The following is a 15,000-nucleotide window of genomic DNA, read 5'->3' on the forward strand; positions in this document are numbered from 1 at the left end:
GAACTCGGGCAACGAAATGACAAACCGTCACAGCGTTGATGGTATTGCGCCTCACTTTGAAAGGCGAGGGAAAGAAATGAGCGAGTGACAGGGCTGGGCGCATCGGATGGACATTGCGGGGCGGGAATACCTGTCTGGTTTGCAATAACTGTCGCTGCTGCTGCTTGCATGCCTGTTTGCTTTTTTACATTTTGCTGTTTTAGTTAGGATTAGGATTACCGAAGGAACGATGATAGATGAAGATAGATAAGGATAGATAAGGATAGATTAAGCGTTATTGGAAAATATAATGAGGATATTGTAGGGAGTGGAAAGCATTCAGCAGTGTAATTCTTGATTGAAATTATTGTGTAATCGATTCGGTTTACGTGAGGTGGTGCAAGGACTGAGTTTACGAGGTGTTTCAAGCCAAAGCAGAGTCTCCTCTTCGATTCTTGACCATTTTTGAGCCAAGGTTGAGTTATTTCAGGTTTGCTTGCAACAGAAGGCACCGGCGTTTCGGGTGACCGCGGCGGGGATTCCAGGCTTTACCATTATGTAGCTTTTATAAAGTAAATCGGTAATAACTAATAAAGTAAATGAATGAATGGATGAATGAATAAGCAGATTGATAGCTAATTGTACAGATATATAAGTAAATATATGAAAGTAGATGTAAATATGCATATATATTCCATATGTTATACGTAATATATCGTATACGTTATATAAATGTCACATATTATATGATTTATAGATTATACAAATTTTATAATTACATATTTTAAAGATTTATAGATTTAGATGTAATTTGAATTATATGTATAGAGAGATATAGATATTGATTTATTTTTATTTTTATTTTTTTTTGCAAACCTCACTTTTGATGCACGCAGTTATATTTGAAGTCGCCGAATCGCTTGCCAGAACCTGCTAGGTCGCGTGCACCTCCAGAAGAAATAGCAAAAGGCAAATGAGTGCCAACTGCCTCGGTGGGCGGTGCTCCAAGTGGGTCACGTCTGATGCAATGTGTATCACAACATGCCAACGCACATGTGTGTTGTTACTCAGAGCCGTGTATATGCACAAGCACGGAGAAGAATGCTCAAGTGCACTGCTCCTTTCATTATTTTAGGAGTGCACGCGTGAGCTGTGTATGTATGGGCGGCCACGTTTGAACGCACACGGTATTCAGTCCAAGGACCATGAGAGGCACTGTCGGATGAATGCAAGGCCGCAATGTTAATATCTATTAAGGATGATCACTCCCAAAAGCTGGCACCCGCGTACGTACACATACCTGCACTTACATGCGCGCAGACAAATCCGTGCACACGTTCGCAGATGCAGGAGGCAAACTCAAGAGTTTTTGGCAAGAGCTTGTCCAAGACATTCGCAGACGGACATCGGATATGAAGGTCAACTAAAGTTGTAATGTGGTGCGGCTCATGTAGTTTTAGTGAGCTTTGCCTCAGTGTGAACGAATGAAGGTCATTTAGGGATGTGGTGCTCTACCAGGAAATAATAATCTTTACCAAGAAGTTATATTTACATAAATTAACTAATAAGTTGCGAAATGCATTGTTCTTTTTAGCGTTTTATTCCCCTCGTTATTTCATAATATAGTAGGGTCTGGCACATTTTGGTTGTCCGTTGATACATCCTCAGGATAACCATAAGAATACCAGCTAAATGAATGTAGAAACAGGATATTGTCACATTGCACATCAAGTCTTGCAAGATAAAACAAAAGGTCGCGGGGAATCAGCAAGGAAGGACGTTGGGTCTGACTCCCGTTGCACCAACAAAAACTGTCTCGAGTTCCTGGCTGCGGGACACACACTTCCTAGATCGGGACAAGGAAATTACTTTCAGATTGTGTTCGTCCGCCATCAGGAAGAGTTGTTACATAGAGACTGCAGTTGTATGAGTATCGCGTGACTAATAATACCATACATCCTCTCTCCTCAAATGAAACTCGATCAGAAATCCTTGGGACAGAGCCGGGGACAAAGGCCATAGGAGTTATACCTTGCCATTTGGAATAATTTTCTACGGAAAACTCCCGCCAAAATGAGGGTGGCGCGACTAACGTCAAGCACCGCTAACCTCAAGCACCACAACAAGCCTTGAAGCTCGCCAGCGGACTATGGCCTCGGGCTGTCAGGAGTCACCTTGATGCATTACTTCTTTTAGACGTTTCTGATGGCGACGTGAACAAAACAATCGCCATTAGTTCATATTATAGTAGGGTCTTGACTTTGGGATGCTGTTATCTGTATGGCTCATCTAACTGGATGATATTTGGAGTATCTAGGACATTGTAGGTTAGAAACACATTTTAATCCATGGCCTCTTTATGTTACACGTTGCATATTTAGCATTCAGTCACCCACAAATGAATTTTGGCACACAACGAATGAAACTTCTCCAGACATGTTACGCGTATTGCGCAAAACGTCTGGTATACAACGATTTGAATATTAATTGCGCCAGATAACGGAAATGCACCTATTCTCTCTAGGAAGAATATTAAGATTTGTATTCTAGAAGTATTCGTAGAGTATTCATGCTGCAACACATCTTGCAAGGTTGCCCATCACGGGACATGACGTCTGCGACTTTATCATGTGGTGTCTTAGGTCAAACAAACAGCTGTTCTGAATAAGAAATGCTCAAGACTGATGGATTTAAAAGGGAAATATATATTTGTTATTATCACGCGCGTATGGGAGCACTTAACTCGTACTCCCTTAGAACAATTCGCATATGACTGATGCCATTTACATTGAAGGAACAAGCAATAGAGTGCAAATTGATTGTTTTTGAATGATAATACTTTAATTTAAGATACGCTATCGAGAGAAAAATAAAATAGATACCAAAGTAAGTCCACATTATGACTCCCCCTTTCAAAAGATCAGAAAGTGGAAACAGATTTAACGAAAAGTGAAAGGAAATAATAAATATGACAATGGTTTGGTTGCTGTGTTGACAGACTCGGAAGACGATCACAGAGTGGGCGTCGTGGTTCAGACGTCCTTCTGTTCTTCAAGACCAGCCGTCTGCAAACGATGTTAATAGATTAATTATACACTTATATACATTTTTTTACTCAGTTCAAGTCAAAGAGCAGTTATGTACTAAATAGCTGTTTTAAATTGGTATGATAACAGTGCCTGCATTAATGTCTTCCTGGTTTTCCGAGGATTGAGGCAAAAACGAGGATGCAACCAGGAGCGTGTTTTTTTTTTTATAATGACTATAAAGACGAAAACATGTTGCAATGTTTATGGTGGAAAATATATACAGGCGACAACGTTTATTACGATCATTCTAACATCTATGATATAAAATAACTTCTAAATAGAGGGAGTTCTAAATACACCGTCAAGCATCGCTTTCGTTATTCGGCTTCAACTTCAGCAGCTTCTCAACATCTTGCCTCGATGCATTGAAGAGAACACTCTCATGCACACACATTCACGCAATGAGCAGATGAACTCGACAGGAGAGTTAACATGGAGTAAAGGCGAGATTCGATGAAGCAATGTGGGTTGTGAGATTATGCAACTCGCATGCCATGAGGATTAGGCCTTGCATAGGCTACGGTTTGCATGATGATTGACGTGAAGAAGTTGTGACTATAGCACGGTGACTGAGGCTTAGGTTGCCGTGTCGCCACTCCGACATGCTTTATTGCATGGTTTCAAGAACTTGGGGTAAACACTCGCTTTGGTGCAACGTGACCATCGATGTGCAAGCACGTACACAAAGGCAGGGAGGATATATTTCTTTGAATATTTTCAATGATTTACATTAGTTATTGAGTTTACGTTTATTTAATGCAATTTTTTGGCGCTGTAGACCGTTGCATTGACACTGTCTTTAAGAAGCAAGCAATTGCGGAGAGATATCAAGAGAAGTGTTTTTTTTTTTAACTTTTTTTTTCAAAAGACGAACCATTTTAGTGAGTTTTGTTTTCAGCTGAAACTTTTAAACAGTCTTAAACTAATAACCATGGTTTTCGATTAATCTTTGTTGATGTAAATTTACTCTTTAATCATCGTGTAGGTTCTGTAGGTCAATGTGCATTACCTCAACGCAAATCGAAATATTTCACGGGATCCGCATCGAAAACCCCGATGTAGAGACATGAAATGAAGGTTGATGGGATAGACAGTTAGTTTATTTCAATATATCATTTCTCCAAACATTAGTCACATATTTTCTTAAGTAAATACTGACGATAATATACGCTGCTATAAATGACAAACATCACGCATTTTCGCATGTAATAAAATTCAGCTTTTAGACTACAATGGTGACAGTGAGCATTATTGATTACAGGTTCTCGCGGTGGGATAACCTGGCATTTTAATGAAGGGGTTCATAGACATTAAATTAAAACCCGGAGCCACGAGGAGTTACGGTAATGGACAGTTACATTATCGGGTAGGAAACCACGAAAATGTTATACTATCTATAATGTGCCAGCGTAATTTTACCGTCAGTGTCAACACAACGAATTGTAACGACGCCAGGTTCCAGATACACATTTCACGGCTTTTCCAGGGATCGCATCATAAAAAATGAATGTTTTCATTTCCAGTGACAAACATTTACCACGCCCAGGTAAATTTGAGATCGAATTATACATTGATACGCATCGAGACTTAGAATAACGTAAACCTGTCTGTTGAAAAAAATGAGTCCTTATATATTGCGGTCACCTTCATTGATACCTCGTTAAACCAAAATATAAAATGTAATAAGTAAAGTAATTTTCTATTTCAATAGTCCATAGTATGTCATATAGTCCAAGTAAGTGTCCACATTGTGAACGAAGTAAAGAATAAAAAAAATAAATTTACCGACCAAACTATTTCCTTTCCTTTTAATTAATGTTATCAGGACCAAGTTTCCCGTAAACTGAGAGTGGCCGTATTGCCGGAGGCTGCAAGTTCACAGGAAAGACAAGATTTTGAGTGGAAATGGAAATAATTTTGTAATTGAAGTCGCCTCCACTGCGATGATTGTCGAAAATCTTTAGCTTAAAAGATTAATTTATAGGAATGTTTTCTCTCTTTTTCTGTATCTTTCTATTTTTCTCTGTATTCTGTTTTCTCTTTCCATTTCTTACACTCGTACTCAAACGCACAGTCTCTTACAAGTACATCATCATCATCGTGTATTTTTATATTTTGTTAGCAGGATTAACATATACAACCCGGTTATCCTATCATCACAACGTTGTTTATTCTTTTGATCTGACGTCTGCCACATGCCTTTCGACAAGTGGTTTATGCGGTGTTGAGAATTATTTTTAGAAATAGTGAAGACATCCAGTCGATATTTAGTGTTTTCTCGAAGTCATGTAACCCTTGTCTGTTTTTTTGTTATTCACATGACTACTCCTACGTGAAAGCGCGATTTCTTTCCACAACGGTTGTTACGTAATCACGTGATCATCCTACGTAGTTTTCAAAGGTAGTGATGATGTAACTAGTCATTGTTACAGATACTACCTTCAGTTATTTCCGTTAGGTGTATTTTTCCTAGTGTAAGCAGAGACAAGTTATTTATTTATTTTTTTATTTTTTTTAGCAGCACCGATTTTTTTTGACAATTTTACATGATTTTACGACTGTTGATATGAACCAAATGAGAAGAGGTTGAAATAGACTTCGTTCAATGCTAGAAAGCAGAAATATTATTATAAAAGCGGAAACCAGTAATTTTACCTCTTTTCGGCAGTGCAACACAGTGGTATCGAATCATGATAGCTTCCATACGTCTCAAAGATAATCGCTGGGAGGTTAACTTAGTTTTAGGAGGAGGAACGGGAGCTCCGACAGCCGCCATGTGACTCGAGTAGGCGAGCCGGCTTTCCTCGCCTTCCGCCAAACCGGTTGAAACCGGTGCGCCTGTTCCCTCCGCTTATATGCATCGTTACAAAAATGACTGACTTACATGTGGTATCACCAATGTTTTCAGTACAGTCCTTTTCCATATGATGTTTTAGCCATTGCGTAAGTGTGTATACGCAGTCAGTCTTTGCTCCCATCAGTTTTGGGGTTTTGGGTTAATGCTTTGTTATGATGAAACTTGGGGAGGGGGGGATGAGGGGGGGGGGGGTGAGGGGTGGGGGAGGCGGGTGAGGGATGGGGGGGGGGGGGGTAGAGAGGGGGATAGTAGATTGACTAAAGTTGCGTCATCGGTTTGTTTTGGTGGAGTGTGTTGACGCGGGCACGGTTTCAAGCATTTGACAATAGATGGTGCTAAGCAAGACACAGTTGATATCCCATGGTGTGGCAGAATATAAGAAAGCTGAACATAAACATTGGTTTAAAAGCATACGCAAGAACTTTATTAGGAAAATCGTGGACAATGCGTCGAGAGTTTCCTGGCCGCCGGAGATGGTGGAACATGACCTTCCTCAAGAAAAAGTGGCGCCTATGGTGTCATCTGCTTTTAAATATCCTAAATGCCAAGGGTGATTATGAAGTGGTACGAGGGCTTATCATGCTTAGATTAGGTTTTCTGAAATGGATGTAACTAACTGTTGTAATTATCGCATGGTATGCTTTCTCAATTAAGTGTAGAAAGATACTGTTCAAAATAAGTACTTCACTTCATTGCCCTTTGTCCAGTACTTTCACAGCAGAATTTGTATAACAAGAGCTTTGGCATATTTTTAGATTTCGAAAAAACGTCTTTTATTTCTGAAGCCATTTTTTGCCTCAGCCGGGAAGTTTTCACATTTCTATTATTTTTTTTCTGTTATTTATGATCATCATTTATTATTATTGTTATTATTATTGTTATTATTATTGTTATTATTATTGTTAATATTATTGTTAATATTATTATTATTATTGTTAATATTATTATTATTATTGTTAATATTATTGTTATTATTATTGTTATTATTATTATTATTATTATTATTATTATTATTATTATTATCGTTCTTATTACTATTGTTATTATTATCATCGTTAGTATTACTATTGCTATTATTATCATTAGTATTACTATTATTATTATCTTTATTATTACTATTATCATTATTATCGTTATTACTATCATCATTGTTATAATTTATATTGTTATTGCTATTGTTGTTATTCTTATTGTTATTGTTAGTTATTTTTTACTATCAGCATCATTATTACGTATTATTGTTATCGTTGATAAAATCAAAATTACGTTCTTAAATTATCTCCAATATCATTATTTTATCATTATCATTACCAACTACACTAATTTGCATCAGCGCGCTTGAATGCTACGTAAGCTGCTGCTATGACATGTCTGCCGCGGCGACAGTCTTGGCTCTCCCCACCCCCCGCCCCCCCCCCCGGCCTGTGATGCCTCCCAGCTGCTGCCTCCCGGCAACACTCCGCCACTACTACGTTTTCCTTCTCCGTTTCACCTTTTTTTTTTATTTTCTTCCTTCCGAGTCGTTATCGACCCAGAAAAAATAAAAAAGGATTAGGAAAAGCCCCTTCATCACGGAGGTGCATCGCGGGATCGGGAGGCGGGGGGGGAGTGGGGGGGGGGGGGGGGGGAGGGGTGGGGGGGTGGGGGGGTAGGTGGGGTGGGGGCGTTTCATTGTCATGGACGGTTTGGGCTACTGGGTTACGATATTAAAATAAATATTTGTGGTGCTAGATGATAGCAAAGGAGTTACTGTTGTTTTTTTTTTCTCGTGATTAGGTCTCTGATTCAAGGATTTCTTTTTTGTTCCTAGTTCTTGTTTTGTTTTCTCAGATCGGCAGTATTGGTGGTTTTTTTTAGTCACCCAAAGGACTCTGGATCATTGGAAACGGAGCCTCACCCTCGAAATATTTATTAATATTTATGGGATAAGTATGCACCATTCCTTTCTCCTCTTTCCCCTCCTCCACCCCCCCCCCCTTTCTCTCTTCCTTTCATTCACTCCCCCCTCATTCACTTTTCTCTCTTCTCTTCTCCCATTTTATTTCTCGTTTCCTTCTTTCTCCTTTTTCTGTCATTACCCCTTTTCCTTTTCCTTTCTACCTCTCCCCCATCCCCCATTCTCACATATTATGATCCTATCCTTATATTTATAGTCCCTACTCCACCCCCCCCCTTTATTTCTTTCCTTTCTGGCCTCCCCCCGAACAATGTCCTTTCCTTCTTGCTTGTGTCCCTTTGTTTATTCTCTCCTCTGGCCCTCACGTGTCTCCCCTTGCTTCGCCTCCTACTCTGCCTTCCGCTCTCAAATTAAAGCTCATTCTTAATTATATTTCATTCCCCCCCCCCAAATTCTCTTCCCATCCTCTCTGGTCTTCCTCCTCCTTCCCCCTCCTTCGCATCCTATGCCAACTACCAACGAAGCTATTGTGTGCGGTGCGGAATTGTCTCTTCCTTCTTCTCTTCTCCTTCTTTTCCTCTTCTTCTCATTCTTCTTTGTCTCTCCCTTTTTGTATCTTACAGGATGGTAAATTATGCCATTTTCTCCATTCCTCTCCATATTTCTTCACACGGGAAATTACTGGATTCGGGTCATTTTCCTGATTAGTGTGGTCAGAATTTTGTGTTGCGAGAGAATTATGTCCAGTGATGATACGCCCGAATATTGTCATTTTGATAATGTGTGTATTTAATTGATACTCATGCCAAGCAATTTCCTGTACACATGTTAAGATGACTGAAAAAAGTGAGTAATTTGCTTGTAGATTAATGTATACATACTAATTGGAGGTTAGGTTTTTGTTGGGCTGTAATATTCAGGGTAGGTAATAGCTTTCTTTTTTTTTCCTAAGAGCTATCGGCTACGGCGGGCTACTGTCGCTTTTTCCATTCCCATCCATCCAACCATATTCTGGTGTTACCACCTCGGGCCTTTTTTAGAAACCCACCCTCCTCGCAACTTCTCAGAACCCCAACGCCCCGGCGCGAAGTTTCTCGCGTTTTGCAAAAGCATGCACACGACACAAAACAAGCACGATCTCACCATATACACACACCATGTATTTTAATGATGTACTTGCTCTATCCTGGTCGTGCTTGCCATTCGCAATCGTGAACGTGAGGAGGAATATAGAAAGAGCGGGGGTAAGTCTGTGCCAGACGTTATTTTATTTTATTTGGCGCTCTTATTTCTCTCATCTCCCCTCTTCTCTCTTTCTTTCTCCTTTCTTTTTTCTTTTTTCCTTAGTTTCTTTCTCCCCGCCAAAACAACATGAGAGAGAGAGAGAGATAATTATTCTGCCCTAGTATTGTTTTCATTAGAATTGGGAAGCAAAGTTTTGCTGTGGGAGTAGTGTGCCGCCCTTGCACCCTAGACTGCATAGCCATGGCATTGAGAAGCTGTGTCGTCTATGTGCGGTTGTCAGTGTGTACAAAGGGCTCGTGTACTTATGTGATCACTGGAGTTAGTCTGCTAGGTCTTGCTCTCGATTTTTGAGTGAGACTTTTAGCAGGTGGAGGCAGTGGACCCCCCTCTTCCTCCCAAGCCCTCCTCCTTTTTTGCCCTGTTGATTGTGGTTTATGCAGATGGCGGGGAAGAGGATGGGGCCACTGTTAGTTTCATTTTTTCATTTGCGAAAGTGAGTCAACGAAAATGTGATCTATGCACATAAATGAATATACTTTGATGTCTTAATCTGAATCGGGAGCACACCATGTGTATGGTCATTGAATGAGGCTTTGCATCTACATATTTTTATACCTTAATGTTCTGCGGCAGTACTGTAAGCGTCTGTGTCTGTCAACACCTCCTCCAAACATGCTTTGCTCTTGTTTAAAGTGTCTTATCTTAGAGATGATACCAGTTACATGCTTGCATTAGATTATATTCATTGAAATGCCGCCATGAAACTAGAAAGCTGGCCTGTGTCAAACGAACGACGCGGGAAGGAAGGGAGGAGAAAAGAGGACGAAAGAAAAAAAGAAAAAAAGAAGAGAAACAAAAGAACACAGAAGAAATAACAGGAGAAAGAGGTAGGTTGAGGACGAGGAGAACGAGAACGGGAACGAAAAGGAGAGAGAGAGGGGGGATGAGGGAGAGAACTAGAAAGAGAGAGAGGATGAGGGGGAGAACTAGAAAGAGAGAGAGAGGAGGGATAGGGGAGAGAACAAGAAAGAAAACGATATGGAGAGAGGGATAGAGGGAGAGAACAGAAAGAGAACGAGAAAGAGAATAAAAAAGAGAACGAAAAAGATAACGAAAAGGAGAGAGGAAGTGAAAGAGAGTGAGAGAACGAGAAAAAAAGAAAAGAGAGAACGAGAGAGCCTTAGAAGGAGGGGACCCCGGTGGGGCGGGGGGGGCGGGGGGGTTGGGGGTCCAAGTTGGTCGGAGGTAGTGCGAAAGGGATGGCGTGGGAGGGGGTGGGGGGGGGGGGGGGGGGGTGGGCGGTGGGGGGGGTGGGGGGGGGGGGGGGGGGGGGGGGGGGGGGGGGGGGGGGGTGGGGGGGGGGGGGGGGGGGGGGGGGGGAGGGGGGGGGGGGGGGGGGGGGGGGGGGGGGGGTTTGGGGGGGGGGGGGGGGGGGGGGGGGGGGGGGGGGGGGGGGGGGGGGGGGGGGGGGGGGGGGGGGGGGGGGGGGGGGGTGGGGGGGGGGGGGGGGGGGGGGGGGGGGGGGGGGGGAGGGGGGGGGGGGGGGGGGGGGGGGGGGGGGGGGGGGGGGGGGGTGGGGGGGGGGGGGGGGGGGGGGGGGGGGGGGGGGGGGGGGGGGGGGGGGGGGGGGGGGGGGGGGGGGGGGGGGGGGGGGGGGGGGGGGGGGGGGGGGGGGGGGGGGGGGTGGGGGGGGGGGGGGGGGGGGGGGGGGGGTGGGGGGGGGGGGGGGGGGGGGGGGGGGGGGGGGGGGGGGGGGGGGGGGGGGGGGGGGGGTAGGCCGGAGGGAGTGCGAAGGGAGGCTTGGAGGGGGGGGGGGGGGGGGGGGGGGGGGGGGGGGGGGGGGGGGGGGGGGGGGGGGGGGGGGGGGGGGGGGGGGGGGGGGGGGGGGGGGGGGGGGGGGGGGGGGGGGGGGGGGGGGGGGGGGGGGGGGGGGGGGGGGGGGGGGGGGGGGGGGGGGGGGGGGGGGGGGGGGGGGGGGGGGGGGGGGGGGGGGGGGGGGGGTTCCTCCTCCTCCTTCCTCCTCTTTCCTCCTCCTTCCTCCTCTTTCCTCCTCTTTCCTCCTCCTTCCTCCTCCTTCCTCCTCTTTCCTCCTCCTTCCTCCTCTTTCCTCCTCCTTCCTCCTCTTTCCTCCTCCTTCCTCCTCTTTCCTCCTCTTTCCTCCTCCTTCCTCCTCTTTCCCCCTCCTTCCTCCTTCCTCCTCCTTCCTCCTCCTTCCTCCTCCTTCCTCCTCTTTCCTCCTCTTTCCCCCTCCTTCCTCCTCCTTCCTCCTCTTTCCTCCTCCTTCCTCCTCTTTCCTCCTCCTTCCTCCTCTTTCCTCCTCCTTCCTCCTCTTTCCCCCTCCTTCCTCTTCTTTCCTCCTTCCTCCTCCTTCCTCCTCTTTCCTCCTTCCTCCTTCCTTCGTGACCGCCTGTAAACGAGCGTTTGTTCATAGCGCGCCTTCGATTCGATACCAATTGGCTTCCTTGGTGGTATTCGGCGGAGAAGGGGTAAGGTATCTGCACTTTTCCCTCTCCTTGCAACCTTCTTTCTTTCTTTCTTTCTATTCGCTTTCCTTTTTCTATCCTTTCTTTCCTTTGGATCCCTTCTCTGCTGCCTCTTATTTACGCCCTTTGTCGTCGTCGCCTTCCTCTCTCTCTCTCCCTCTCTTTTTCTCTCTCCCTCACTTCTTTCTTCCATCCTATATCCCGCTCTTCCTTTCTTCACCTGCTCTTTCCACCTTTTCCCTCCTTTTCCCTCCTCTTCCCCTCCTCTTCCCTCCTCTTCCCTCCTTTTCCCTCCTCTTCCCTCATTTTCCCTCCTCTTCCCTCATTTTCCCTCCTCTTCCCTCCTCTTCCCTCCTCTTCCCACCTCTTCCCTCTTCTTCCCACCTCTTCCCTCTTCTTCCCACCTCTTCCCTCTTCTTCCCTCCTTTTCTCTCCTCTTCCCTCCTCTCCTCTCCTCTCCTCCTTTTCCCACCTCTTCCCTCCTTCCCTCCTCTTTCTCCGCTCATGTGACATGTTCTGAATTTGTGAACAGCGTCCACTCTTGCGAGAATAAGAGAACGCCATAACCAGACTTGAGTTCTTTTGTAAGAAGGATCTTATTGTCTGAAGGTTTCTTTGGCAGTGCGCAAGTCTCAATGATGTCTGCCCGGTCAATAGGTACACCAGTTCATAAATGATTGTATTTTTTATTTTAATTTTTGGCCGCTTAGATTTACAGAATTACGAAATCGCACTTGGCACAGGGTCACGTGCTCATGCCAAGACTTTGGCAGACACTTTTCTTCCTCATATGCGCAGTTTACGTCTCCTTTAACCCTACCCTCGCCCCCTCTTAGTGCATGTGTTTGGTAAAAGTGCTGCGCATTCCTCAAAACGCCCAGGAACGGCTATATAAGTAACCATGACTCCTGGCTCGTGCAGCGTGTGCGCAATGTTGTTACTGCTTTAGATCGATGTGCACTCTGGCCGTGCATGCAGTCTACCTGAGATCTAGCACGTACTCGGCTCGATTGCACGCACCCCTTCCCCCAGCTTGCACCCGGTCTTTATTTTGTCATGAAATGAGACCAAAGCACCTATCCTAGCTAACTCCGGTATATTGGTAGCAGATTCCGATATATTTATATGAAATATAGTGCTGTGAGCAGATACTGTGTATTTGTCTTTCCTCTTTGTTTCTGTTTTGTTAATCGAAACCTAAACACATATATGGACGTATGATTACTTACGGGTTTCGCTTTCACAGACACTTGTAGGGTATACACATCGACCATCTTTAGAGGGAAACCGTAAATGACATTGACGTGAAATAGATTGATCCCATATATTTTGTATGAATTGTATGACGAGACTATAAACAAGAGAAGGTGCGAAAATAATTTATTTCCATGTCCTTGTGAATCGTATTTACCTCTCTGTTGACTGTCGCAATTGAATTTTATGTGTGAATGCCACGCGGAGTTGGCGATCACTCGGTCCGGAATCCCCCAGGGTATCACGGTAGGTCGGGTACGTTTAGCTCGCCCCTTGCGGCACCACGGCGCCTGCACGGTGTCCACGTACCTTGCTGTGTGTGCTGAGAACGAGACTGAACGACGTCTTCTCTTGTGATCTCCCCTCCAGGTCCTGTCGCTCGACACGCTGGAGGAAGCGGCCGCCACGGAAGATCCGCTCGCCCAGATGGTATTATTGAATGGCAGCTGTTCCCCATCTTCTCGTTGTGTCCCAGAGTTGTGTGGCTATTTAACGTTGGCTATTATGTTCCCTGACACCGCGGCTGTACAAAATAATGAGACTAACTTGGCCGGCCTGGTGCGCGGGCTTTGGTATAAGCACAACCACTTAGGTTTAGTCGCCCCCATACAAGTAGACCTGTAACCTCTTTAGGGGCAGAAGATCTCCACTTTAAAGGCGCTTGGTGCTTTAAGAGCTAGTTAGTTACATCTCACTGCTAAGTCAAATGTAATTCTTAACTGATATATCTTACATGCTCGAACCATGTGACTTCCTTAGTTAAGTTCTAGAAGGCGAAGATCAAAATAGGAAGAGATCCTTAGAAACTTGAACACAATTTATCCATCGATAATCGGCAATAAATATCTCCCATTTGATCCTCTGTAGATGCAAGTAAAATGCAGATTCAGCCCTTAGCGTTGCCTTCGACAATGGAAGACGCTATCGGATACTGTTGGCATACAAACTCATTGAGTAAATAGTTGAAATGGCGCCACGGGAGTAGAACGGGAGGCGCGCCAATACACACGAGAGAATGAAAAGAGAAAATTTGTCTCCTTATTTTGTAAAGCCACCGTCTTTTCCCGATGGTGTGGCCCTCCGATGCGGCGAACATATGAGTGCCGGTGTGTGTGGTGATTTCCTTGCAGAGCCCCGCCGTGCCCTCGCCGTGCCCCCGCCGTCTGTGCTGTCTGGCATCCTGTCGCCGCTTCAGTCCATTTCTAATACCGGATTTGTTACTATTAACTCCGTTTATTGATGTCCGTGTGGTGGAAGTTTGGGTGCTGTTAAATTGTCCGTCGACAGGCCAAATTTTAGGAGAGAGCTGAGTAAACCACCTGTGACATTTATCCAGTGTTTGTGCTTGCTGGAGGAGGTCACTGGGTAGGTTACACAGGGGAAAAGGCAAGCGGTGGAGCAGTGATTGTTTTTTGCCAAAGGGCAAATATGATTAGGTCTTCTATAATTTCAAGACTAGGTATAATAATGATTGGTCTCCTATTTTTTATATGATTTGAAGGTACATGGTTTCAAAAATTTAAGAAGTATCTATAGCCTCCAATTCCTTATTGACTAGATAAGTTCTGTTAAAATTGCCACATCTTTTAGTCACGCTAGTAAATCTTTTCTAACTAGTCTATACTATTATCAACTCCTGTAATTTTGTATAACAAGCCATGTGGTTACTGGCATTTTACTGGCTTTGGCTTTCTTGATTTGCTATTGAGTAAAGTTTGCTAGGTCAGCCTTTGAAAAACACAAACACACTCGGTCTCACACTCACTCTCACACTCTCACATACTCTCACTCTTACTATCTTACTCCTCTCTCTCTTTCCTCCTCCCTTCCCTCTCTCTCCCCTCTTCCTTCTATATTACCCCTTCCCTCTCTCTTTCCCCTCCCCTACAAATACATACATGTATAAATACAAACATACAGCACATGCGCGTACACATACACACACATACACTTGTACACCCACATAGACATACGCTTACATAAAGTAATAGATGTCATATTTAATTTCACAAATATATGAACAGGTATCTTATAAGATACTTTAAAGTAGATATAGGTATTATCTAAATTTTGCATAAACTTTCATTCTTAGCTTAATAGACAAAAACATAGTAACAAAGAGGCTATTTACGGATATCGACGCATGTTTATCGTGGAGGTTATCAACATGTTTTTGTCACCGCTGTTTATCACTGG

The 15,000-nt window shown here is 44.5% G+C and overlaps 1 protein-coding gene across 1 annotated transcript in view; it reads left to right on the forward strand.

Moving 5' to 3' along the window:
• Positions 1-13,041: 13,041 nt before the first annotated feature.
• LOC122263489 (proline dehydrogenase 1, mitochondrial) overlaps positions 13,042-15,000 on the forward strand; it is a 23,119-nt gene continuing 21,160 nt past the window's right edge. The window contains exon 1 of the mRNA XM_086536135.1: positions 13,042-13,233. The gene's annotated coding sequence lies outside the window, so the exon portion shown is untranslated. The remainder of the gene's footprint in view (positions 13,234-15,000) is intronic.

This window comes from Penaeus japonicus, unplaced genomic scaffold (genome assembly GCF_977035675.1).
Source record: "Penaeus japonicus unplaced genomic scaffold, GWHDUDI00000001_assembly GWHDUDI00000004, whole genome shotgun sequence".
Classification (NCBI taxonomy): domain Eukaryota; kingdom Metazoa; phylum Arthropoda; class Malacostraca; order Decapoda; family Penaeidae; genus Penaeus; species Penaeus japonicus.